Consider the following 27997-nt stretch of genomic DNA (forward strand, 5'->3'; position numbering starts at 1 on the left):
CGCCGACGCTGCACTTCTAGCTTCGATAAGTACAACACAATCATTTCGCGTAGTACTGAGCCTCTGCCATGTGCATGCGAACAATTGCGGCCTGTACGATTATTCTGAAAAAGAGAGAGAGAGACATAGATGAACACAAGCCGGATGTAGTTTAGTTTGTGTTCGGTTCATATCAATTGAGACTGGTTGTTTAAAACACATTAAACTAAATCTGACCCGCGTGCCCGTGATTCATTATTCTTTTGGCGAAATGCAGTGCTGTACTTGGGAGAAGGGGTAGAAGGGGGCCGTTCCAGTCGCAAAGCACCGGTAGGGTCATGTTTCATAACTGATGCTGAGTTGTCTTGTTTTCTGAAAGTCATACAATTCACTTTGAAATTTCTGTTTCTCGCCTCACACAATCACCGTCATATAGGGTAAATGACGTTTTCGAGAAAACCTGTACCCGTTATCGTCAGTGAAGTTCATAAATGTTAATTTTTTGGATGAATATATATCATGTTTCAGTTGACCCCCTGACGATAATAGGTAAAGGTATTGCCGAAGCCGTCATTTACCCTGCATTTTTTTCGTTGACCGCTCTCAGTAGTGATGCTTAGTCGTAGTACACTAATGAGTAATATACGACCGAGAGCAGCGATAGTTGCTAAATTGTCTAAACGTAGCAACGTGTGGAATGCGTCGAGTCGGCTAATCTCCTCTGATTGTGGTGATAATTTCCTAGCTGCGAATTGTCTGATACCGTGCCACTACATATCTGTACGGACACGTCAATTATTTCGAGTATCATTTCCAAACCGTATAGTGATTACTCTATATTGTCGTCAACCATTATAGGTAAATTCCTATTCGACGAACACTGGTTGTTTGCGTCTATAAAATTAACGAAGCCAGACGTGTCGCATCCTCAATTAGGCAGCGATAATTTGTATTGTGATTTCAAATGTGATACACTAAATTACAACCGAAATTAAAATAAAATTTTGCACTGGTTGACTTGTATATTTTACATGGCCGGTTATCAGTGTGTATAATTACACGTATGGCCAATTTGCATACAATCGAATAGCAGTAGCGCTCGTGGCTCGCAATCGTTCGACATGTTGAACAAATTTTAGCGTTACTAATTCCATATAAGCAAATCGGCGTTTGCGGTTTAAAAATGCACTATAACATGATTGATGATGGTGCAGTTGTAAATCAATGGAAGATGACCCGCACGAACGTAACTGTAAATCGTGTTCGCCATGACATGGCGTAATGTGTTTCTGTTATATTCATTTGTCAGCGGTCAGCAACAGTGTTGTTATCTTTTCATGGAGTACGATCCGTAGATAAGTGAATTTGTTTCCACTGCATTCATTATTGCTAAATCTATTGACCAGTTTCCAAAAAACCGTCATTAAAAAAGTTCAGACTTTTGAGCGGCGGGTGAGCCAAAGTTTTGAGAATCCGTAGAATTTCTTCTGCATTTTTTAAAACATCCCTAAAAATTTGGAAAACCCGTAGAATTTTATGGTAGATTGGTAGTAAATCTTAAATATCTACGGATATATCCGCAAATTTACCACACTGCAGAAAGATTTTCTGGAAATTTTTCTAGTCTTCATTCAGCCTGTAGAACTTTGAAGATTTAAAATTTCAACCTGAGAATAAATTGGAGTGCATTTAATATCTTATTGAAACCATTTGATGATGTTGTCAATACAATTTAAAGATCTCGACTGCGCAATACTTAGGAGAGCATTAATTACTTCATTTGACGATGTGCATGTTTTCCACGAACTCCTGAATACTTTGAAGAGCATTAAATATCTTATTGAAACCATCCGATGATGTGAATGTTGACAGAAGGCTCATTTGAACTTCAAGAACTCAAAAAGACTCTCAAGACATTGTTCAAGACTTCATTGATCCTGTAGATCTTCAAGATCTGAGCTCCAGAAACTTTGGAGAGCATTAAATACCTTATTGAAACCATTCGATGATTTGCATGTTTACAAAAGACTTATTGAAACCATCCGATGATGTGAATGTTGACAGAGGGCTCATTTGAACTTCAAGAACTCAAAAAGACTCTCAGGACATTGTTCAAGACTTAATTGAGCCTGTAGATCTTCAAGATCTGAGCTCCAGAAAACTTTGGAGAGCACCGACAAAAGACTCATAAAGACTGTCAGGACATTGATCCAGACTTCATAAATCTTTCAAATTTGATCACCAGAGTACTTTGGAGAGCAACAAGTATCTCATTAATATCATGCCATGTCGGGTATGTTGTCAAAATGCTATCTTGCACTTCTTGGACTCATATGGATTTTCAGGATAACAAGATCTTAGCTCCAGCACATTTTGAAGAACCTAGAATACTTCAGGATTTCAAATTTTTTTTTAATGATTAATGTGATGTGATGTGATGTGAATGGAACCCACCATCAGTGCAAGTATTACCAATGTCTGCAGATACTTTACCGGTTGTAAAGTTCTGCCTGATGGTTTGTTGCAGCAGGGTGAATCAGCTTCATTGAAGACCTTTGGAAGACAAAACGACCAGATGACCATCTGCAATCACGTGACAAGGGACTGGCAAATCCACGAACCCTCGCCCAGTCAACAAATCCTTTGATTCCCTTAGGCTGCCCCTCCCCAACCCAATATATTATATAATGTTTTAAAATATAAGATTTACAGTAATGTTCCACCACATGTTCAAAAATGTGCAGACATTTGGCGTTCAATGATGATTTCAAATACACAAAAATGTGATGTGTGCACTGAAAATGTATTTTCGTTATTTCTCTGAAAACCGTTTCGTAAAATTGAATATCGTACATACAACACATCTTTCATAAATGGTACGAAACATTAGTTTTTTCTGTCATCTGGCGCAATGTCAATTTTACGCCTTATTCGTATAATGTACAAATACATCTTCGTACAATCAAACCAACAACTGCGCTTATTGTCTCCTAAAGTGCTGATTGTGTGTTGGAGATGGGATATTTTTTTTTTAGAAATATTTTCGGGTTGACCAATACATGCAAGCTACCACAATAAATAAAATTACTCATCCGGTGGTTTTATGTTAGAGAAAAAAAATACATGCAAGCAGCAGAAGTTCGCGATATTTCACAAAGTTCTCCAAGGGAAAAGTTCGCGAGTCATAGTGATTTTTTGCGAACTATTCCATCGACATGAGTGCTTCTTATTTGCCTTTAGCTTTACCATTTCACATAGAACAGATAGAGCAATGGATAAAGCACAGATCTGACGATCGCAAGGTTCATGAGTCGAGTCCGGTCTAAAGCCTATTTTTATTTTTTTGTCATATTTATTCCTTCCAATGATGAAATTATTTTTACCCATCCTCACTAACACACTCCACATTTTTCGGTTTCCACAACCAACACTTGTGGACCGCTGGTTGGGTGTTGCGATAGCGAGTGTGGCAGTTCTAACGAAACTAGCTTCATACAATGTACAAATCCATTTCGTTGCAGAAAACAACAAATAAATTCGTAGAACAAACGAGCGATTTCGTTGTATAAACGAAATTTTATTTTCAGTGTCGAGAAAACTCCATTAAGAATTTTCCTAATTTAAGAGAATCATGTACATTTAGTTTATATAGATAAAATCAGATACGATCTCACCAAGTTAGTCCAAATGAATCCACATGAAGCATCCGTGCTATTGTTGCATTGTAGTTCCAATCAAAGACGGTTCACTTGATGGGGATTGACATAAACTAGTCCCGTCCTATGAAGAACCAATTTGAAGTGTCCAAACGTCGAAAATGTTAACCGGATTAGTAACCAAATTAAGCATAAAAAACTCCGAGAAAAAAAAACGAACGTCATGTTCGTTCACACGCGCAGCTTACTCTATTTTTTTTTTAAATGGTTAATGTAGACACATACTAACACATTATCGGAACGAAATGGCAAATTACCTTAGCTGAGCATTGTAACGCGTTCGTTATTGAAACAAACGACACCTATTGTAACGAAAGGGAAAGGATTTGTTTTATTTAGTTAGTTTATTTGGAAGGCTCAATCGCGTTAGCTTTACGGAGCCGATAGTTCATTGTTCTATGTTTGTAGCAAAATTCACTTAATACTATGTCTCGTAGGAGTTGGGCCGAATACTCGCGGCTTACCCGAAGTTAGAGGGGTACATTGTTGAAGGATAGGATCACGGGAGGAGCTTGGGGTGGAGTTTCGTTGTCTTATCAGAGCGTTGTCGCCAGTATGAACGGTAGTGCGGTTCTAGATTCGTCTGGAGTTCGACCGGCTATGGTGACCAGTGGGCGACTATGAGACTCATAGAGACGGGAGACAAGACAAACAAAAACTAATAAAGAGAGACAAAAGACAAACGAATGAAATTCTTATACTTGGCATTTGCAGAAACACATAAATCGACTGCATATCGCAGATATCGCGGGTTCCCAACGCGGCTCTGATAGGGACATAGGGTTGTCTTTTTTGGGCCTCGAGGGTAATAAAAAGTCGCTCTCTGGTGGCGTCTTTATTTGTACACTATCACTTAATGCAATTTTCAACTTTCTTTTAAAACTTTTTAAACCCGAAATTTTACACTTTAAACATTTTCACAAAATTGCACGTTGCCTATTTCGATAGGATACTAGTTTGCTTAAAAGATTAAATGACGAGGGTGATTTGGGAGGGAGAGTTATCTATGGAGGCAAAAAAGAAAAAAGATTACAACAGGAATGCCCGTTATCACCATCATTATTTAATGCAATGTTTTATCGAAAGTAGCTGAGGAAATTCCAGGACTTAAGTTGTTAGATATGGGTAGCCAATAATGCTTGCATTCGCAGAAGACTTGGTTATAATAGCTAGAAATAAAGCAGAACATGAAGAAACACTTAAGGTATTATTTGGAAAAATAGAGACAGTAGCACTAGAAGTAAACTTTGATAAATGTCAAGTTCTTATTAGGCATCCCAACGATAAAGCTCAATCGCTCACTGAAATAACTCTAAATGGTAGAAAACTTAATATTAGTGTACAAATTACCTACATATTTATGAGTAACGACATCAAATTTAAATAGAAAACTAACGAATAGGCAGAGATGCTTGAACGCTTATAAAACAAATGAAGTCGTAGTAGAGTTCTGTAAAAATATTAGGCCAGTAAGGAACATTAAAACTTATTTATAAAACTGTTATTGCATCTTCATTAACATATAATACAAAAGTATCAGTTTTGACTAAGAAATGCTTAATTGGATGGCAAATATTGCGCATTTTCCACCACTTTAGCCTCTTGTGCAAAAAAATAATTGCATTGTAATTTTTTCGCACATACCAGAAAGTCGACTTATTTGAAAACAGTATTGTCAAGCTACACTAATCAATGTATGCTCTACAAAAATTTAAGAAATTTAAATATATAAATTGTATGACCAATGCAAAAGTATTTCCGTGAATTATTTTTTTTTTAGCTCTTGAGCTTAAAAATATTATTGCAATATTAAGTAACATATTTAATCATTGTCATAACATTATTGGATTTAATTATTCAATTAAATTTACTTTAAAATTTCTATTTAATTTAGATTCAATGCAAAAATCAAACCCTTGGATTTCAAAACGATCAACATAAAAATAAGAATAGGGCGGTTAACCCAACTAACAATTTTAGCTGCAGATTAGCTTATACAACCAAAAATTGGCTTATACAGCTAATTTTTGCCTGTATAAGCTAGTCTGCAGCTAAAATTGTTTGTTGGGAAGTTACTTCGGACACACTATGCGCAGAGAGAGGGAACGAACCCTTAGAAAACACTTAAATTGAAGTTTAGTAAATTGGGTAGCGATTGCTAAAGATATGGAAAACTTAAAAGAGTAACTGAAGGAATTGATAAAGATAGTTCAAATATGGGTCATTCCAGCTCAAGAGGGTACACCACCTGTGGACGATGTCACCGATTTGAGCCAAACTTGGCCAAAACGCTTATTTTTGCATTCTGAACAAACGCCTTTTTTGATTTTGCTCTAAAGTGTCTAGATCCTTCTGGGCTACAACCCTTTATTTTCGAGATTTAAAAAAATTTAAAATTTCAGAAAGAGATTACTCCACAACCAAATAAGCTATTCGTGATCTCAGAACGTCAATTTGAAGGTTTTGTAATGTTAATTCTTATTGGTGTACCAAATTTTGTTTTTGTTATAGTGACTACAGTAAACAGGCTGATTACCGGCAGGTATTCAAATTGTCAAAAAATGGCCTATTTACACCATGGGTGGGATTTTTTTATTTCTTAATATTTTGGGCTCAAATTTTCACCACACTTTGGAAAACTCTTGTACTTGATGTGTTTCCAAGGGCAAATTATTTGGACAAATAGTTTTTGACAAATAGACCAGATGAGTGAGAGGTAGTTTTAAGCTTTTCTGGTGAAAAATCAATGCTAATTAATATATTTATATTTTTTCTTGAATTCCTTCATGCTGATGGCGCAATAATATTGTTATGTTATTTTTCACATGTTCTGTGCTGGATTCTCATTTTATGAAATCATAGCTACCTCATTTATTTACTTCTGTCCATAATTTAATTATGATCCTAAAAGTGAAAAATATATACATATGGCATACAGCCAAAACGTGCTTAAGAAGTACGATGAAATCAGATAGATAAGCAGGTATGCAAAATTTCAGTTGTGGATGACAGTTGCTACTTGAATAATACCGAATACATCATATCAAGAAGACTGGCAACTTTACCAGAATCCAAGGGACAGATACAATAGCGCTGCGCTTGAGTAAAGATGGAAGCAACGCATAGTAAAATTAGCAAATACACAAACCTTTCTTCTGAGGATGTAATCTTTGCTATCAAATTCTTTCAAAGCATTTACCTTTGAGTGGCAGATGACGCGATTGTACCTGTCTCATAGCGTTCGTATGAGAAAATGGAAGAGTTGCCAGTCTTCTTGATTTGTTGTCTTCGATAATACCCTAATTTGAGTTATTTTTTTAGATGCAATCTCACGAGCAAGAATGCTTTTTTTTATTATAGTTATAAAGAAAAATAAACGTTGAACCTTTATTTTAATTTTTTGAACACACTTTCCATTCATGAACGTAACTGTCATGTTCTTCTTCTACGCATTTGAAGCTTAGTGTTCTAAATGCACTCCCACAGTTATTAATTGAGAGCTTTCGATGCCAAAATCAATGCATGAGTTAACTGTAAACGTAACTGTCATGTATCGTCAACAAAACCATAGTTCAAAATCAGTTTGTAAACCATTATGGACCATGTTTTTACTGCACCACCCACCGTTATTTCTGTCTTTTGGAAAATCTAACTAGGGTAAATGTTGGCTTCGGCACCCACTGACTGTTTTCGGCAACCAAAATTTAAACGTTAATTTCACTATGTTTTCCCATCAACGCACTTCCCTGAATGTGTCCAAACGATTGTTTAGCCTTTCAGCTTCAATCTGATTATATTTGAACGATCGAGCAATCCAGTAATGCTACATTTTTCTTCAAATAAAGCATACGCACTACAAAATGCGGTTGATTTCGAGTTGCCGATAATAGAACAGCTGGTTAACACGCAGTTCTAATGGGAAGGTTGCCGAAGAAAAAGAGGCTGCCGACAATAGTCACACTCACCTGAGAAGTTTGGAGCGTTGTAAAAACGCTTTCAAAACGTTTTGAAAAATTCTGTCGATTGGAATGGATAGAGAAGCAAGCAGCAGATGAATGTAAACAAACAGACACATCATATATGTGCGTGACGCTGAGAAAATGCTAGTAGAAGTGCAGACGCTGCTTAGATTGACGAGAATACGTAAATTCCCCTATGTTCTTTACTACACAGAAAAAAAGTTGTTGAATATTACATCCAAGCAGCTGCACAGAGGTCATTCCGCCGGTTGTGTAATATTATGTTGTACGATGTACATCGATTTTGCGAACAAAATTACATCTATTGATGTAATATTGTATCTGCTTCTTGCTATTACATCATTATTTCATACAGATTGAATTACGTTGATCGATATTTCATTTTTTTTTTGTGCTGTGTAGTGCTATAGTGTACTCTAAATTAGACATCTACAATTAATCTGTTGGATTGGTTAGAGGACAACCGAGAAATAAGTAATGGGAAATAGTACAACCCGCCGCGCTATTCGGAGGATGGTACTCATTTTACATACTTGCGATTCGATTTTACATAAATATCTGTTTGCTACCAGCCAAGTCAGATGAAATAATTTTTGAAGTGCTCCCAACGTTGAAAATATACCTCTTCTTATGTCACAGGCAAATTTTGTCTTCTGAGCAGAAACACAACTTACACCTTGTTTTGTTTTTGCAAGCCTAAAAATCTATACTAATAATTAGACATAATTGTATTGTGCGTGTAGTTTTTTTTTATGTTTGTTTTCAAGATGAATAGAAATAAGTTCATGTTTTAGGATTAATTAAATATTTATATAATAAATCATATTTCAAACCTCCTTCTCCCTTTCTCCATCCAAAAAATTGTAAATCTCCACTAACCTCGAGACGACCGCGAGTAATCGGTTTAATTCCTTTAACTCTAGATTTAAGACATTATTCATGTATAATGCAAATGATAACTCGGCTCTGTAAAGTTTATTCGATTGAGCCTGTACAAATAAATTAATATAAAAAAAAAAAAAAAAAAAAAAAAAAATTAGACATAATTATAAGTCTGCAACTGTATCCTGTGCGTAGCTTCAAATGCATACAAGAAAAGTACATGACAGTCACGTTCAGGAATGGAAAGTGTGTTTTCAAAAAAATGAAAAATGAAGGTTCATTTATTTTTCTTTATAACTATAATAAAAAAAGCATTCAGATTTATTACTCAAATAAGGGTATTATTCAAGTAGCAGCTTTCATCCACAACTGAAATTTTATATATCTGCTAATCTATCTGATTTCATCGTACTTCACGTTTTGGCTGTATCCCATAGGAACGTATTTTCACTTTTAGGATCTTAATTAAATTATGGACAGAAGTAAATAAATGAGGTAGCTATGATTTCATATAATTAGAATCCAGCCCAGAACATGTGAAAAATAACATAGCAATATTATTGTGCCATCGGCGTGAAGGAATTCAAGAAAAAAAAAATGGTATTGATTTTCCACCAAAAAAGCTCAAAACTACCACTCATTATTTATCTGGTCATGTATCAAAAACTATTTGTCCAAATCATTTACCCTTGGAAACACATCAAGTACAAGAGTTTTCCAAGGTGTGGTGAAACTTTGAGCTCAAATATTAAGACTAGATAAAGCTGGAATTATGGCGTAACAGCTTTTGTAAACAATGACTTCTCTCGATGATTTCTCGGAAGTCATCATGGCTCTCCCAGGCAAATAGACATCACCATCGATTAGAGGAAGACTTCTACTACCCGATGGATATCTTGGTTTGTGTAGGCGTGCCCTGAATTCCGAGAAATCAATAAGAGAAGTCATTGTTTACAAAGGCTGTTACGTCCTAATTTCAGCTCTATCTAGAAGTAATAAAAAATTCCGCCCATGGTGAAAATAGGCCATTTTTTGAAAATTTGAATACCTACCGGTAATCAGTCTGTTTACTGTAGTCACTATAACAAAAACAAAATGTTTGTACATTTATAATAATTTACATTACAAAACCTTCAAATTGACGTTCTAAGATCACGAATAACTTATTTGGTTGTGGAGTAATCTCTTCTGAAAGTTTAAATTTTTAAAAATCTCGAAAATACAGGGTTGTAGCCCAGAAGGATCTAGACACTTTAGAGCAAAATCAAAAAAGGCCTTTGTTCAGAATGCCAAAATAAGCGACTTGACCAAAAGTTTGGCTCAAATCGGTGACTTCGACAACAACTTTTTTAAATTGTGTACCCACTTGAGCTGGAATGACCCATATCAGATGGGGAATGTACAGATGATGAAGAGAGTAATAGAGATAGAAACAAACATTGGAAGAGAAAATTGAATATGAAATGAAGCTAACATATACAAGAGAGACTAATATACACAAATTTTAAGTAGAAATAAGTAGGGATAAAGATAAATTACTATTTAATTACTATTTAAAGTAGTAGCCTAACAAAGATTTAGTTTTATTATTTAAACAAAAGCTGACCCGGTAAACGAAGTACTGCCTCGTTGCTTGATATAAAACCTTCGGGACCCAAGACGAAAAAAAATTGTAAGAGAATCTGGCAAATTCGTCAATCTGTTCTCGAGTTATAGCGTGTCATACGAATTTCCATTTCATTTTTATTCATAGAGAACATAGACATATGAAAGGGAAGGGAGGGTCCATCAGGGCACCCGATTGCCGGAATTTGGATGGGGAGAGTGGGATTTCCAACTCCTTGTCGCGTATATTTCGTGGATAGAAGGCGGGCTTCTCCACATGGGGCATCCTTCAAGGGCGAGGGGCTTTTCCATTCCTAATTATACGATTTTGATTGCAGGAAGGATATTCTTATGTTCCCTGTGGGTTTCGCGTAAGTGTTTCTGTTTACGAGTCCACTCCTCCGGTTTTGCGACAAATTGAATATGATTTTGTCAGTGGGGCTTGATCATGGCGTTCTGACAGGATAGCCTATTGCTACGTGCAGGAGCCTTGAGTGGTAGGGGGCTGTCCATAAACTACGTAGACAGATTTTTCTCCATTTACAACACCCCCCTCCCCCCCCGTAGACAACCGTAGATATTTAGCAACTCCCTCCCCCCCCCCCTACCTGTCTACGTGGTTTTTTCCAATACTCCTAAATACGCTGAAAACCGAAAAAATAGAATTTTTCTGAAAAACAACAATTCAAATTTTTATTTTTATACGTAGATATAACTAAAATATAACAAGAAGAAAAACTCAAGAGTAAAGTAAGAAGTAAAGAAATATTAAAAAAATATTGAACAACATTTTTACAGGAGGCAACTCAACAGAAACGTTATCCAGCCAAACAACCTCCATGACATCTGCTGGGCCGTCAACCACACAAAGCACTTCCTCCGATCGCTAATTCAATATTTTAAGTGGCCGTGCCTTGAATTGACTGACAATCGGTTTGTGGAAGTTTTTAATGTGAGCTGCCACATTGCTCTTTGATGCAAAGTATAGGCCATATACAGTGCACACGCGTCCTGGAAAAAGATAAACATTAAGAAAATAATCGATACCGATTGTCGTTTGGGCAAATCCAGACCAATGAGCTAAAATCGGAATTTCAGACTCGACCCTTTCAGATTACCGTGAAACTTTGCAAATTGTTCGCTATGGTAAATCATTAACTCTCCCGATAAAAAATTTGGGGGAACCCCCCAAATAACATACCAATTAACGTTAAATTTCCATTTTCTGTGTGAAATTTGAAAGATATTGAAGGAAATTTACTTCGTAAGTATTTGGATCCATAAGTTTTGTAAAATAAAACTTCACTTAAAGTTACATTTTCCCAAAATTCACATTGAACAATCATGACTGATTTTCTCAGAATTTGGTTGGCCAAATTTTGAAATTAAAGTGGTAGTAGCACCTTTATTGTATACCCATCAAGCACCGTTAATGATTTTTTTTTATTTTGAATTTTTTTTAAATAATTAAAATAGTTAATTATGTCATCGCTCACAAGTTTGGAGTCACCCTAAAAAAACTGAAAACCTCGTACTTTGATAATTTATAACTCATTGTAGAAATGACGTTGTATAGAGAAATGATAAGAAAATTATCTCATCAATACATTGAAATAGCAATCTATCTATCTGAAAAATGTTTTCAACGGCATTTATCACAGTAGAGGAAAATCGAAAGAAAAATCAGGAAAATCCTTTTACTAGCCTATGGCTAAAAATCTCTCAAATAAAGGAAAAAAAAAGGAAAATCCTTCGCCAGGTTTATGAAAATTTTCTTTTGGTTTAATACATCCTTGAATACTTTTTATCTTTCAGTGGTAATACTAACGACCGGCCATAGGATCTCTAAGAAAACTATCATTTTTTTGTTTAATGATTTTCTTAAAATGGCCCATAATCGTCCATTAATTTTTCCGATAATTACTTTAAAACGGTAAAAGATACCAGAAATTTCCCCTAGTAAAAGATAAGAAGTAATGTACACCGGGGCAAGTTGAAACGGTATATTGAAACTTGAACTTTAAGCCTCTCTGGAACAGTAATTAATTTAGATACACCAGATGTTTTTACACCAACAGTTTCATGAAAGTGTTTTCCAGAAGCATATTTGTTAAGCATACAATAATAGTGTGTATTATTTCATGTTACCCCATATAGTGGGGTTAGTTGAAACACTTATTATACAGCAGTTTAACGATGAAAATTGTAAAAAAAAATCCTTAAAACACATTTATTCATGTATAAAATAACCCTTTGCGGATATTATAAACCCCTGGCGGGATTAAAAGTATCTCACAAAGTGTACGGTTTATTTTTTTTCCTCGTCGGGTATTTCCATCACTGCGACCATTTTTCTGATCTATTGTGATATATTCCCCATTTTTTTTTCTTTAGTTATATCAAGATGCCGTATCACTATTATTAGGAGTGATCGCCATCGCTTGACTAATAGCATTATCCCAGCACGGCATTATACTTCGAATAAAGTGCACTGCTGTACTGGGAGTTGTTCCCCAAATGTCAAAGGGTTTTATCAGCCCCTTGTCGAAGAACTGACGCCTTTTATTGAAAATTGCCGGACAGTGGCATAGCAAATTTTCCGAGTCTTCCTTTTCTATGCCACATAAGCGACATACATCATCTTGAAGTTTTCCAATCAGCTTCAAGTGATAACGGCTCGGACAATGACCTGTTATGAGACCTGCATATATACTAAGATCTTTCTTAGAAAGTTCCATGATTTTGTGGGTCACAGAAATGTTTGGATTAATGAATCGCTTCGAATGCCTAGCAATAGTGTTCTTCCAGTTTTCCTCCACTTTTGAAGATTCCCACGCTTTTAGCCCCATTCTAAGAGATGCAGCCGATAAGCCACAAAAGGGCTCTGGCCCGATGAACTTATGAGAAGATCCGAGTCTTGCTAGTGCATCAGCTCTTTCATTTCCCTCAATCCCGCAATGACCAGGAACCCAATATAAGTTGACTTGATTATGACAAGACAATTTTTTAAGTGATTGAACACACTCCCAGACAAGTTTTGGTGTACATGTCGCCGACTTTAAAGCATTTAGAGCAGCTTGACTGTCGGACATGACGCATATATTTGAACTCATATAGTTTCTACGCAAACATATAATGGAACACTCTAAAATTGCTTGGATTTCAGCTTGGAACACAGTTAGCCATCTGCCCATAGAAAACGATATTTCTATCCCTGGGCCAGTTACTCCTGCTCCCACTTGATTGTTCAATATTGAACCATCTGTATAAAAATCAATCGATCCTGGAAGAAGAACCGGGCCACCAAATTGCCATGAATTACGCCCAGGGTCAACTACTTGAAAAAGTCGATTGAAATTGTATCTTTTCTCGATCCAGTCTTCGTTGTTCCTTACTAGAGGGTTGATACTAACAGTTTTTAAAATCCTAAGATGTCCTCTAAGGTCTCCTTCAAAGAGTTTCACTGACCTTGTAATCCTTAGAGAACACTTTTCGGCTTCTAATTGTACAAATTGATGCAATGGTAGGATACAAAGCAAAGCATCCAATGCCTTCGATGGTGTACTTCTCATTGTACCTGTTATTGAGAGAGTGGCTAACCTGTGTAGTTTTTCTAACTTTCTCTGAGCAACACTCTCTTTTGTTTTTGGCCACCAGACCAATGCACCATAAGTAATCCTGGGTTTCACAATTGCCGAGTAAATCCAATGGATCATTTTCGGTTTCAGTCCCCACTGTTTACCGAATGTTCTTTTGTATATCCATAGAGCATTAGTAGCTTTGTTTATTGCCTGCTCTATATGCATATTCCAATTAAGTTTACTATCGAGGATTACTCCAAGATATTTGACAGCATTAGAAAGTTCCAAAAGTGTGCCTTTCAATCTTATGTTGTCTACTGAAAATTTCTTCCTTCGCGTAAATGGCACGATAGTAGTTTTAGAAGGATTTATGTTTAATCCTTCCCTATCACACCACGATAAGACAAAATTTAAAGCAATTTGCATTCTGTTAGCGATAATACAATCATATTTGCCACGTACAGTTATGACTATATCATCTGCGAAGCCAATTATTTCGAAGCCTTGGACTATTAAATTTTTGAGAAGATCATCAACTATTAAGGGGAAGCTTACCGGCCCGAAAATAAAAAAATATTTTCGGTACATTTTTATTTCTTTAAAAATATTGGGAAACAATATCAAAAATCAAAGAAAATCAGTTTGTTCCTTAGATTTTTGTCAAAAATTACATGTAAAATTTGTTGATGTCGATGTTTTGTGGTTTTTTGAGTCCAACTTTATGTCATAATGACTTATAAAAAATGTTTTTGCACGTGAATTTTCTTTGAAAAATTAAAAAATATATGATTTTCTTAGAATTTTGATATCTTTTTCCAATATTTTTTAGAAAAATCAAAACGTAATTATTTTTTTCGGAGCGGTGAGCTTCCCCAGACCACAATATGACGTCTGAGACAAAATTGTAGGAAAAAAAATGCTTTTCAGAAAAAATATAAAAGATTCACCAAATTAATGTAACTTTTGGTACAAATCCATAAAAGTGTTAAAAAATTTAATAACAGAAAATGACCCTCTTCAATATTTTTGATTAAAAAGCATACTCAAAGTTCTATTGTATTGTGAAATTTTCAAGTTGAACACTTAAAAATTGACTAAAATCATGGCACAAATTTAAGACTTGTTGTTTATATGTACAAGTTTTTTCACAGAAAACAATTTATTAGGTCTAAGCAATCAAATTGTGTGCAACGATATACCAAAAAGTCGTTTTAACAAAAAGTTAAAACATTTGACTAGAAGTTCTTGTTCTATGATATTTATCAATTTTTAAGTGTCCATTATGAAAAATTCTATTTTTTGTAAAAATCATAAAACAACAACTTTTAATCAAATATTTTAAATTTTTGTTTAGACGATTTTTTGGTATATAGTTGAACACAATTTGATTGTTTGGACCTAATAAATTGTTTTCTGAGGGGAAAACTTGCAGAAAGTTGTATAAACAAAAAGTTTTAAAGTTTTTCCATGATTTTTGTCAATTTTTAAGTGTCTAACTTGAAAATTTCACAAAAAATAGAACTTTGAATATGCTTTCTAATAAAAATTGTTCAAAAATATTAAAAAGGGTCATTTCTGTTTTTAATGTTTCTAACACTTTTAAGATTTTTTACCAAAAACTTCGTAAATTTTTGTACCATTTATATTTTTTTCTGAAAAGCATTTATTTCTTCCTACAACATTGTCTCAGATGTCATTTCGATTTGTTGTGGCGTTTTCGTAGATTTATTGAAATATTTTGAAAACGCCATTTTGAAACTTTTTGCATGATTCAAAATGGCTTAATTTTAGCTGAAATGTGAATGATTTACCATACAAGGCAACTATTTATATAAAGTTTCATGCAAATCGGAGAAGGTCGAGTTTGAAAATCATTTTTTTTTTGCTATTTGGCCTGGAACTGCTCTGTTCAATCACAGTGATATCACACTTCCGCTAATAGTTACGCCTTCCTTTTCAAGCACCTTTCAAGCACCTTATTCAAGCATAAAAAATTATAAGAAAAAATGTTTCACCCTGGCAATGGATTTCCGGATTTTTCATGCGGGTTTTTCGTGGATTGCTGAGATGATTTACTTATGCCACGGATACACTTGTATGAGAATCTATGAGCATAAGCATTATTTGTATAATAATTATGAGCACTTAGCATAAACTAGTAATCCTATCCTATATATATATATATGTGACCAAGATTACCAATGGATTTGTTTTCAAAAACGATTTTTTTTAAGTCAATTTTTGAACAGCACGGCCGATTCCAAAGATCAAAATATAAAATGAAAGGTAATTAAAAATGCTTCTTAGGAAAAATATGATGATAATACTCTACATGTCTTTTTTGATTTATGTTAGCTATGTATCAATGGAGACGTATGGTAGTCTAGTCGCTAAAGAGTATTGAGTAAAAACCCAAAACTTAATAACTTCCAAAAATATAATTCAAAACCAAAAAAAAAAATTGCTGATTTTTTTAAATTTTGTGTAAAAAAGAGAGAATATCTATTCGTATTACTCTGTCCTGTGGATTTCCTATATACATGGAACTGTTATGCGAATAGCGGTGGTATCCACAAACTATTTCCACTTATCTCCAACTCTTCCTGGGTCTCTCCTTAAATGATACTGCCAAATAATTTGAATATCCAGCTAATTTGTCAAATCTTACTTAAGGCTCACGCACATTTGTTTCGTTTGCGAAGCGTTGATGCAAATTTGATAGTTAGATAATAGATTGAGCTTTTATTTTGCAGGAACGTATTACAACCGGATCAAATGTGCGTGACACTTTATGCATTGTGTGCCGGCCTTCAACCGTTTGCACTAAGCAAAATGGAATCCTTTTAGATGAATTGGAATAGCATTTCGCTGCTGACCTTATATTTTATTCTAACTGCATAATACTCCAGATAGTGGTCATTTGAATTTCATAGACTTAACAACTAATCAATAGTCCAAAAAGGCCAATAATTCGGTCAGCTTTGCATCCTGATTTATCCAAAACTGAATTTAGGCACACCAAATTTTATGCAATTCAACTGTTTATTCCTGTGGGTTATGTTTCCTCATAATGTTCAATGATTGGGATATTTTGTGGTTTTGTTCTTGATCTCTCAATGAAAATGTTCTATTCGGAATAAATTTGTAGATGGAAGCATCACAATAGTAAGCGGCTAAATACATAAAAAAAACTGTTCTAATAAAACCACGTAGACAGGACCTTCACCCCTCCCCCCCCGGTAGACAAACGTAGACATTTTTGGAACCCCTCCCTCCCCCCCAAGTGTCTACGTAGTTTATGGACAGCCCCTAGTCTAGATTATCATCATCATCATCACCATGGATAGAAAAGGCATAATTGTTTACTCCTCTCCTCCCTCCCCCTCTATGGACAAGCCTTGAGGCTTTACTTCGTTTTCAACTTAATTTAGTTAAGATCAGTAAAAAGGATAACTATTGAGGCAGAATAGAGCACCGTCAACAAGTTCATGAAAAAGGATGATTTAAATGTCCATAAAAGGCAAAGAAGTGCCAAAGCCGCCACCTGAGTACGGTACTGTTCGGGAGCATATTTATTACAATCCCGGAAACATTCTTCTCTTAGATGGTGAATGACGAAAAGTGGATGTCCATTAAAATGCCATCCTAATTACCCATCACCATTATGCCGTAATAAACAGTCTTGAATAAATATGATTCCACCAAGAAGTAACATTTAAACCTTATTGCTATAAATAATCCCACACAGCCATCGGTAGCAGTTAGCATAAATCCGCGGTTTATTACTTGAGCACACTTCTTCCTTCCATTTCGTGCCAAAACACTCACGCCAAAATCATGACTGCAGTAAAAATAAACATTGCTCTTCCTAGACGTACTCCAGACGTTGGGTGTGTATCGTTAGTCGGATCACCACAAGCACTCAGTTATACTTTTTTTTCTTGCTTCCGTATACTACTGGACACGCATTCAAGAATAGGATACTGGTGGTACCATAAACAATCACGGACAGACTGTATGGCGCCGCCAGTCGAAGAACTCAATCTTTTCCGGAGCTGTACCAACCCCCGCCTGCACCCCACTCGAGTAAATTTACTTTTTCATCAAACAACAAGTCAGTCAACGGCAATAACCACTGTCATCTCGACCGTCGTTGTTGATACATTTTACGATTATGCTCACTTCGTTCCAGGACTGCTCTCGGCACGCACACGTGTTGGCATCACAATGGTCATTTTTTTTTCAACGACCATGACTCTGCAATGGGACAAGGCTCGCGATGTAGGACTTGTAGCCGATTTGATTCCCTTCAGAAAATTAAAAAAATCGGGTTTGACTGCGGCAAAATACTAATAAGTAGTGTACAATTTAGATTATTCCCACACAGAAAGCCGTGCGTGCGTGAGCTCGTTATATAGCTGCAGCGGGTGGTGGTCATTTGGACATTTTTTTTCCGCTCGACGAATGCCGAAAGCAAGTCAAAAAGTGTCATTAACATTGCGTGGGATTGACTTTGGTTCATCCATATAACATGTGTAAGCTCGGTGTCGTTCTAATGAGGTTTAAATTTGAAGTAGGTTGATTGACACATATTCTGATCTCACACATGGCATGGTCGGAAGTGTCAGCATCCAAAAAATTTCTTTTGAATGTCCGCTTGTTGGACGCTGCTGGGCATCGAGGTGAAATGTGTACATTATTTCGCGTCAATAATTGTGTTTGTTTTACCTTGGTGGTATGTTTGATTTGACTAAACAAATATGAACAGAGTATGGAAATGGTAAAGGGCAATCCCAGCTGTGAGGGGACTGGGTCTTTTTATTGCAGATAAAACGGCAGAGGCGAGGGAACTTTTTCACGCCTAAGCGAAAAAGTTTTCAAGTTCATGCATTTACTCGTAAATGAGCTTTAATGAGCGAAGGCCATTTTTGAAACACGTCGTTGACCTTGTTGATGGTTCAGTATGGGTAATTGAAATGTTTCATGTCTCAATTCTAGTTTTTGTTCTGCCATGATCTATTTGGGCAATACTACATGAGTTAAGGGCAGTCGGAAGAAGGGGTCAGCTGAGTTAATCGGAGAACTAAATAAACCGAGCTTAGAATGACCGTACTTTTCGTAGTTGCTAACCAAATTGGTAGGGCTTGGGATGAACTAACTATTCTCTATGTACACATTATTAAGGTTTGAAGTGTTATTCGTTCGACATCCGTTGCTACTAAAGACCAATTCTACGTGTTCACAAATGCCATAGTATGGATGGTGGGAAAAGTTAAACTGGATCTGAATTTACTTTGGAATGTGATGTGACCCTACCAATCCAGTAATATACAGGGGCCTGGGATACAACCTACGATATTCTGCTCAGTAAGCAGAAACAGTCGCCACTGGGCCACCAAACCCTTACATCACAACAAACTACTACTGAAGATCGTTAAGTCCGGAGACATGAAGTTATTCAAATGAATTGACGTCCCGGAAAGCAATCAACAATCCAATTCTCTACAATATCTACGAAAAACACAAGAAAAACAAGCGTCTCGACGCTTGGATTTCGATAGAAAAAAGGAACCTATGATTGATCCCAATATCGTACCCTCAGTAAGTAAAAACGATCGTCATTTCTGTTCCTCTGTTTCTCAATTTGTATTCAAAATTATCTTTACAATCATGCCTTTCAACTATCCAATTTGAATCAGATGTCGTATAAGAGTTAACGTCATTACATCAATTTTTAGATTAAATTCGTAGAGTAATCCACTGATTATCTAGAAGTATGCTACGAACGTAGCCATGTTTCCAAATAGAGGGAAGGAAAATGTCGTTGTAATGATAGGTAATAATGATGTTTCGTAGTAGTGTGCGCTTTAATTAATTTGTCCTCTTCTCATTTCCGTTATCCATGTTCAATGAATGGTGGTCTTGTAAAGCAAAAGTAGCTATCTCTAACATTCGCCCATAGGGCATTGCATAAGATCAGTGTCATAATAAAAGTGTTGGAAAATCCAAATTGTCAGACCAAAGTTTTTGTCACTGGTGTGCGTTTTCATAGCATGCTGATTAGACTGTCCCATTTTGACGTAGGACTACGTCTGTGATTTCTATATGGGGGTGCACTTTGTGAAAAACCGAAAATGGAACATGCAACACAATTATGAAAGATTTTGAACGTTAATAACTCAGCAGCCCCTGGACCAATTTCAATAATTTTATCACTAATCGATCAGATATATTCCTACGCATCTTTTAAGAAATTTAAGAATTTATCATTTTTCAAAATTTTACTATTGAAAATTGCACGAATGTGCAACTGTTGCTTTGATAATTAAAATTATCGCCGATTGCCTGTAAAAAGCGATTTCCCTAACACAGATTTCAAAGTTGAATTCCATCCGGACTCACCAAACGGTGTTTATTCAATCACCGCGTGGTGAGTGGTGGTGTTCTCCAGTATACAACGAAAGGCTCCCCGCAAGCAGCTAGCTAGAATCAGTAACTCTTCGTGAGTCGCTGTGGGCCATCCATGTCAAGCGCGTCACCTTCGTTCCAAACAACATACAGCTCACCAGCCTTATCTGTGTTTAACACCATTAGCATTACTCAACCATCACGACAAAACAATACTTTTCAGGACCACCATAAATTTGTAAAAGAGTATTTTTGGACATTTGTCAAGATCATCAATCGGATGTCAGTTCCAAGACTTTATCATTTTTCAAAATGTCACTGTGGAAAATTGCACGAATTTGCAACTGTTGCTATGATAATTAAAATTATCACCGATTGCCTGCGAAAATCGATTTCCCTAACACAGATTTCAAAGTTGAATTCCAACCCGTCTCACCAAACGGTGTTTAGTCAATCACCGCGTAAGTGGTGGTGTTCTCTAGTACACAATGAAAGGCTGCCTGCAAGCTGTGAGCTGCAGCCCACATGTGCATCCATAGAAGGTGGCAGAAGGCGCACCGCTATTGATCGAAATCAGTAGCTCTTCGTGAGTTGCTGTGGGCCATCTATGTCAATCTCGTCATAGAAAAGAGTATAAATAGAGAGAACCCCGCTCAAGTTCCTTATCCTACACAAAATACAAGCTCCTGCTGCACAATTAAGATTTATTATATAAGACCACGTAGTCCTACATCACCATTGCGTACAACCCCATAGGGCAGAGTTCTCAAATTGTTGCTCTCCATTCAAAATGCACATTCTATACACTTCAATAGCCTGTTTGCAAAAAAATCAGCTCATTTGCTCATAACATACATAACTATGGTAGACTTTAGGTAAACATGTAAGCATATACACTTGTCAGGTTCATTGTAATTACAATATTTCACGAGATATGGACAAATTCTGACTGGAAGAATTGACACTCATATAATCGTCTCATTTGTGAAGATTTCATTCATTTATTCGTCAATGTCAATTGTTAAAAAGGAATCAGTCGTTCGGCCCCCAGACGGGAGTTTAATTTTTTAAATCAGTGGCCAACTTGTGTTAGTTCCAGTAGTATGCAGTGGAAACAAAACGTAAGAAGAAGGCTGAATATGTGATCGTAAATAAGAAAATAAGAATTGCCGTTTGCTTTGCTTTCAAAGTTGTGTAAGAATTTCAAATTTTAATTGTTATTTCCAAGTACAGCGATAATTTATGCATGGACATATATTTAACCAGTTTATTTAAATTTATTGCATTCGCCGTTGTATCGTAAACCATTCTCTTGCAGCCTAGAATAAATAAATTTTCCGCCTTCATTCTACTGCCTATCAGATTCAGATCGTTAACCACACAGCTTTCCGAACCCATTAAAAACTGCATTTCACAGTCAAAGTGAAAATGGAATGCCCACTTCCCGGGAACTGGAACGGGGATCACCACCCTGAGTATGATGAAACAATATTCACTTCATCACAGCTCCTTTCGAAAACACATATCCGAGATTTATGCTTGTGTGGGGATCCGTCACATCAATTTCAATCTGTTTTCGCGCTGACATTATTAGAACTTCTCCCCCACGGATTCTAGTTAAGTAAAACACCTTCATTCTACTGCCTACTTGCTTACAATGATGCAGAATCACCTAGTAGGCCGACACGTGGCTGTCAGTTCACCCCAAAGCATCTCTCACGATCCCGGCGCTGACACTTACGTTTTTCACTTTCATCTTCCCAAACCATCATCCCAAACAGCCCACCCACCTCGGCAAACCCATCGTCGGCCGGCCCCTTTGCTATTCACGTATTGAGCTGCAGAAGCTAGCCGCGACCGGCAGTCAGTAGGTATGTAGTGGGGCAGCATGGTTATTTTTATAACCGGCCAATCCCCAGTTGTCGGTTTTCCTTTTCCCATTCTATACACACAGCCACAACACAATCTCTTCATTTTGTCATTATGTTCATTCATAATATTACACAAATATCGATTTTGATTTTCTGTCGTCGTTCATTGTGCTCTTACTTAGGGGGAGGTGAGGCTGGGGGGTTACGGTGAAGTAGGAATTAGTTCGGCGTTCAGAGCTCCTTACAGCACCATCGTGGATAAACAACATTGTAGGAAGCGGCCGGGCAACGGCTGGGGAAATGGCACGATGCACAGTGAGTGGCTAGGCTGCTGCTGCTCATTGTTGGCGAGAGAACGAGTACTCAGATATGGGAAAGAGATAACGATGAGCGGAGGTGGGGGTGGGGGGAGAAAATTGAGAGCGTTTCGTGTTTTTATGTACTTGAGAGGATGATGATTTACTGTGGGTACAAGTTGACAATACATTATATTGAAAAGTATGCTTCTACAAATTTGGAAGATATTCTAAGAAGTTCCTTGAACTTAAAAAAAAATCTCAGCACAATGAAGTTTTGTGAAGTTCCTCAAAGTGCTGCGTATGTAATTTTCTTGACAGAGTTCTTAGAATTCCTATTAATTTCGCTAAACTCCTGCAAAGTTCTCTGAACGTTTTAGGATAATATTTGAAGTTTACTAAATTTAATAGTAAATGATAGTTTTGCAAATTATTCAAAATTCCCTTAACTACAACGAGGTTTCCCGAACTTTTATGAGGATGCCAATTCATAGACTTCATAGACCTTCAAGAAGCATCGTAGAACTTATGAAAACTTCGAAGACATTCATTGAACTGCGAGTTCATTAAACCTCATGGAACTTCAGCGAAATTCAGTTGAACAGGAAATTTCAGATGATTTTGTAGATCTTAACAAGTTTTGTAGAAGTTCAGAAAAATTGGTAGAACTTTATCAAATATTGGGAATAATTAGTGAACTTTAAATCAGTTAAGCGAATTGTAGAAAATCAAGAAATCACTCTGAAGTTCAGCGTTTCTTTCTTTAATTTCATTAGAGATGTTCAGAGGATATCTTTGAAATTCAAGAAATTTATGCTTAATTCGGAAAATATCGTAGAGAATAAATTCAGAGAAATTCGAAGAAATTGGGGGTGTGTTGCGTTTCACTCCTGGTTTCACTATCCACTTTTATTCTATTTGTTTACCCCTAGAAGTGTCAAATGAAGGGCAAATCTAGACAATCCCCATGCAGCAGAAGAATGCTTGCATGCAAAGTTGCGTCTAATGCCGTTTTAGTTTGAAGCGAACCCTCACCCGGGTTGTAACCTAAGAGCTGTCAAACTGATAGCTTGAACGCCAGTTACCAACCTACACGGTAAGAAAAAAGTACCCAACGGAAAGTTCACTTTTACCTACTTTTGACTAGTTTGTCTCCTTTTCTCCTTCTAATGTTGTCAAAAACGGAGGAGCAAAACCACCCAACAGGGGTAGTAAAGTGTGGGAACCCAACGTTGAGTATAATCATATTTACCTACTGTTGGGTACAACTAACTTACTTTTGGTTAAAAAGACAGTGGAAAATTCCATACGAATTGCACACAAGTAAATGAAATTTACTTTGACCCGCTCTACATACTTTTGGGTTCCTGCACTATAGTGCCAAGATGAGTGAGAAGAACTTAATTTAAGGTACTTTTTTCTAACCGTGTAGGTTCACCACCAAGCAACCTGAAAATCGACTAGGTTCGAACCCGAATTTTTTTCGAGGTTCATCAGTTTCACGCATACATTCAAAACTTATGGTATGGGTAAAAGTCAAAAAGGTAAACAACAAAAATCAGAGACAGAAAATATTGCATTGTTATGAACTTCTATATAAATTTCTACCGTGCGATGGTATTCGGGTCTTTTTCAGCCCAAATGCGCTATTCAAATGACTGTATTTCTGAAGCCACAAGCTCGATGATCTTGAAATTTGGTGACTTTTCCAACCTCCTGGTAAAGTTTCAAAAGTTTTAGAGCACGTACAGTGTCTCAGAATAAAAAAGTCACACGCCCGGCTTCTGGGTCTTTTAGGATCCAATATTGTTTCTGCTTTGAAATTCAGAAGAAATTTGAGTGCGATTTTCAATCTAACTGCAGCAGTGTTGGCAAAATCAGAAATCAATTGATATTTTTCCGCAATATCACGCGTGATATTGGAACAAAATATCATGCTTGATATTGATTTTACAAGCTCCTTTGATATTGCGAGACTATTCACAACGTGCAAAAATCAAGCTGAGAGTTGACTCGACACAAAAATAATTCCATTGCACATCGTTTTCTTAGAAAGAGAAAGCATAGTTTGCTATCTCTTTTTAATCTTCACCGATGGCAGACGCGAAGGGACTGCTGCAAGCCGTTATGGAAGTTTCGGTGGCATTCGAGTGTAAAGCAAAAATCATTAAACTCAATCTCACCACAGTTTGGTGAGATTTGCAGTTGGTGAGTTTTGTTAGCTTGATATTCCGAGCTGCGATATCACAGCTTGCAAAATCAACCACAGTTGTTTGCTTGTTGATTTTTGTCTACGAAAATCAAGCGTGATCTTGGGCGTTAGTGAGATTTGATTTTTTGATATTTTCCCAACACTGAATTGCAGCAAGAGGAGTGCGAGACATCTAACTGCACAAACCTCATTTTGCCATTTAAGCGGTCAGAATTGACCACACGGAATCAACTACAATCCGGAGTGGGTCCGGGAGAATGGTAACCGGCTGTTCTGCGAAAATATGATGCTGCGCCATTTGTCATATGACCCATATGGAGAAGTAATCTCCAGAGGATCCAGAACATTTACGGGTGTCCAATCATGAAAATCAATCTAAATCCTCGCGAAAGTCGTTTTACTTTACTTGAATAATTATATACGATGTCAAGAAACGATATTACCCATCAACCAGACCGAAGAACCCATCCCAGACCCCGACAACCGCCATGACCCAGAACTCTCTCCAGGAAGCCGTATAACAATAAACTGCAACAGACGGAAGCTCCTCCCCCGAGCTTCTGCCCGGAACGAGAACCCCCTCTGGGCCTCTCTCCGGGAAAAACCTTTCACAAAACTCTGTAATACAAAAACTCTGTAATTTGGGAAGCCCCCATCTGGGGCCTCCGGATGCGAACTAGCCCAAGGCTGAAAACCTCCTTAATAAAGAAAACCTAACCATTATATACGATGTGTAAACATTTTTTGGACCATCCATGGCCTCACGCTGGTCCTCCGGAAAATCCGGAACATCCGTTAACAGCCAGAAGCCGAGGACTGCAAACAGCGTATCGATTCATGTAATGATCTTGTGATGATCTTGTGATGATAGCTGGTCAGCCGGACCGGGAAAACTAGTCAGAGGATTATGGTCTGAAGATTCCCGGAAAACCCCATGTATGGTCAATTCTTAAAAGTCAGCCTAGATATAAGATATTTTTTGTAATTTGCATAGAATATTGAGCATAGATGAAATATGCAATCGTCAGACCGATTCTGTTACTGGGTGACCAGAAAACGGTTCTATGAATATGCCGAATAACCGCAAGTAATGTCCATTTTTAATTGTGGTACGAGATATATGCGGTTTTGTTGAACTGCATACAATTTTCTTCATTCCTTTATTTAACGTCGGTCTCTGTTCCGCAATCTAGTGCCAATCACCGACGGACATCGATTGCCATCCATTGTCGACAATCGAATGTGCAGGAAGGCAGCTTCCACACCTGCGTAGGTCGCACCCATTCAACACATATAGGCCGGGACCAACGGCTTTACTTCCCTTCCGAAGGAAGATGTGACCAGAGATTTTTATGCCTCAGAAAAATCCCACCGACCTCGGCTAGGATTGAACCCAGACCCATTGGGGTGTTAGAAAGCAGTCACGCCTACCACTACACCACCGGCGCCGGCTCTGCATACAATTTTGGGCAAAGATGAAATATGCAATTTCAATACCGATTCTGCTTCTTACTGTTCAAATTTTTCAAGTAATCCTTCTGTTGGATTATGCCTCCTTCGTGGTCATAAACTAGCTTGTAATTGATGGTATCCAATCCGCACGCATTCAAATAAATTTTGGAAAATAATGGCAGCGGACTCAATCAGCAGCGAGCAAGGGAGTGCCCAGTGCATATTTAAACTGAAAACTGGTGTTGAAGAATCCCTTGGCAGCTAGCTGTCATTGCCTTTTAGACTTTTCTATTTCAAGTCACACATACACATACACATACACAACATTTCAGTTCACTCAGTTCACGGCGAGAGTGATAGTTTGAAGAAAGTAACCCAGTTTCGAACCTGGTTCACCAAACTAAAACGGCATAAAGCTTTAGTGTCGCAATACAATAGAAGTGTTGAGAACACTGTGAGTAATTGTATTCTGTTTTGTATTAGGCACTCGTTAAATGTTTTTTTTTTTCCTTTGGTTTGTTTTTTTCCGTCGATCTTGTTTTCCGTGCTGAGCACCAATGCTACCGACGTGCCAGGAAAGCAGCTCCCACACCTGGACCCTACCTATCGACCCATCAACTCATGAACCGGGGACCGACGGCTTTACTTCCCTCCCAAGGAAGGCGTGATCAGATATGTTATACCTCAGAACATCCCGGCGGCGCCGACTGGGATTGAACCCAGGCCTGCTGGGGTGAGAGGTAATCACGCTTACCACTACACCACCGGCGCCGTTACTCGTTAAATGTGATTATGTGTAGAATAAAAGAAGATTGTTAAGACATAGTGTAAAAGCCCCATGACAAACTGAAAATATACACAGTGATTTCAAATCTCCGAGTAGGCAAGCTGCCTCTCGGAGTGCAGTTTATCTGGACTTTTACTTCGTCCTATTTCATCCCGATTATCGATTATCCGTCGCCATCATCCTGTTTGAAGTAGATCCATCGAATCGACAAGGACTCACAACGTAGAGTTATTGTACAATGATTTATTCCCTTATACAAACAGTATCCATTTGCACAATGTGATTATCCAGATGAAAATACAGCAGAAAACAATAGCAGCAACCGTTAAGCCGCCGCCGCTGCAGCAGCAACGGCCTTTACAATCGCCACCACCAGCACCGGCTCCGATGGTCTCAGCGTAGCGGTATCCCTTGCCCAGTCCACGGCTGCTCTTGCCGGCCGAGGTAAGACCACGCAGTTCACGGTGCTTGTGTACGGCTCGGGTGATCCAGTTGATCTTAGCATCACGACGGATGGCATTGTGGGCGATGTCGATCATGATGACCTCAAAGTACTTGTAGGCGGCATCCTGGGCAATCCAGTAAGAGTTCAACACACGGAGACCTCCCACACGTCGGCCAGCACGTTCCTCAGCGACGGACTGCAGACAACGGTACGGCTTCAGCTGGTTGACACCATGGTTCTTGTGCTTACCGTAGGGCGACTGGGCGCTTGCGGATGCAGAAGATCGAGAAACTCGGCTTGGCCTTGTAGCCCAGGCGACGAGCCTTGTTCGGGCGGGATGGCCTTGGGACACGATGGAACTTGTTCAGCTGGCGGTACAGCCAGAAGCGGACACGTAGCAGATAGCGCATGACATCGCTCTGCTTCTTACGGTACAATTCCTGCACGTAACGATAGGCTACCATCTTGTGCTAATGAGTGAGGATCAGTGCGCAAAACAGTCAGGTTCAATGAGTCATTTTAATATGAATATGAACTGCCATCTGCCTCATCATTCACTGCCTCGTGAGAGTCTGAATTATTGAGAGGTAAACGAGTCACTGACATCCGAGCACTAAGTCAGTAGCTCAGTCAGCACGTTTATTCTTCCTTGATGGTACCCAATCCTTGTTTTGAATGACTGAGCGCACGATGGTAAATGACAGGTGGGCAGGAACTCACAGTCTCCCAGTGTTGGAGAGTTCTTTGCCGTTAATGTTCACGAAAAGTTCCTATTTTGCTATA

At 37.6% G+C, this 27997-nt stretch overlaps 1 protein-coding gene and 1 pseudogene across 2 annotated transcripts in view; one reads left to right on the top strand and one right to left on the bottom strand.

Moving 5' to 3' along the window:
- Positions 1-27997, top strand: part of LOC135709168 (uncharacterized) — a 92690-nt gene that overhangs the window by 45939 nt on the left and 18754 nt on the right. The gene's annotated exons all lie outside the window — the stretch shown is intronic.
- On the bottom strand, positions 41-27708 carry LOC135709173 (large ribosomal subunit protein eL15-like; annotated as a pseudogene).

Source organism: Ochlerotatus camptorhynchus, unplaced genomic scaffold (genome assembly GCF_037179485.1).
Source record: "Ochlerotatus camptorhynchus isolate MF236.1 unplaced genomic scaffold, CSIRO-AGI_Acam_v1.1 ptg000353l, whole genome shotgun sequence".
NCBI classification, from domain to species: Eukaryota; Metazoa; Arthropoda; class Insecta; order Diptera; family Culicidae; genus Ochlerotatus; species Ochlerotatus camptorhynchus.